The sequence below is a fragment of the Chinchilla lanigera genome, unplaced genomic scaffold (assembly GCF_000276665.1).
Source record: "Chinchilla lanigera isolate Chin_1 unplaced genomic scaffold, ChiLan1.0 scaffold00018, whole genome shotgun sequence".
NCBI lineage: Eukaryota > Metazoa > Chordata > Mammalia > Rodentia > Chinchillidae > Chinchilla > Chinchilla lanigera.
Window position 1 is genome coordinate 24,333,237 of NW_004955419.1, and position 313 is coordinate 24,333,549.

The following is a 313-nucleotide window of genomic DNA, read 5'->3' on the forward strand; positions in this document are numbered from 1 at the left end:
CATAGCTTTTTAATGAAGCGTTTACACGCGTAGAGAGCTATTTCAGTAATGTCAATCAAGCACCGTGCGCCCACCTGCCAGCTCCCCGGACTCGGGGGCGACCCCTGCGTTTCCTTCGCCGCCCATCAGCTGGCGCCTTTTGTCGTTGCCGTCGTCGTCCCCCCGCCCCCCCAGCCAGCTTTGGGGGCTCGCGGAGGCGCCGCAGCTCCGGGTCACATGGCCCGCCGGACAGGGAGAGGGGATTCCTGCGCGGGAGCTGCGCCGCGGGAGGAGTCTTCGGGCGCACCGGAGCCGCGCCGCGCCCCTGCGCCGC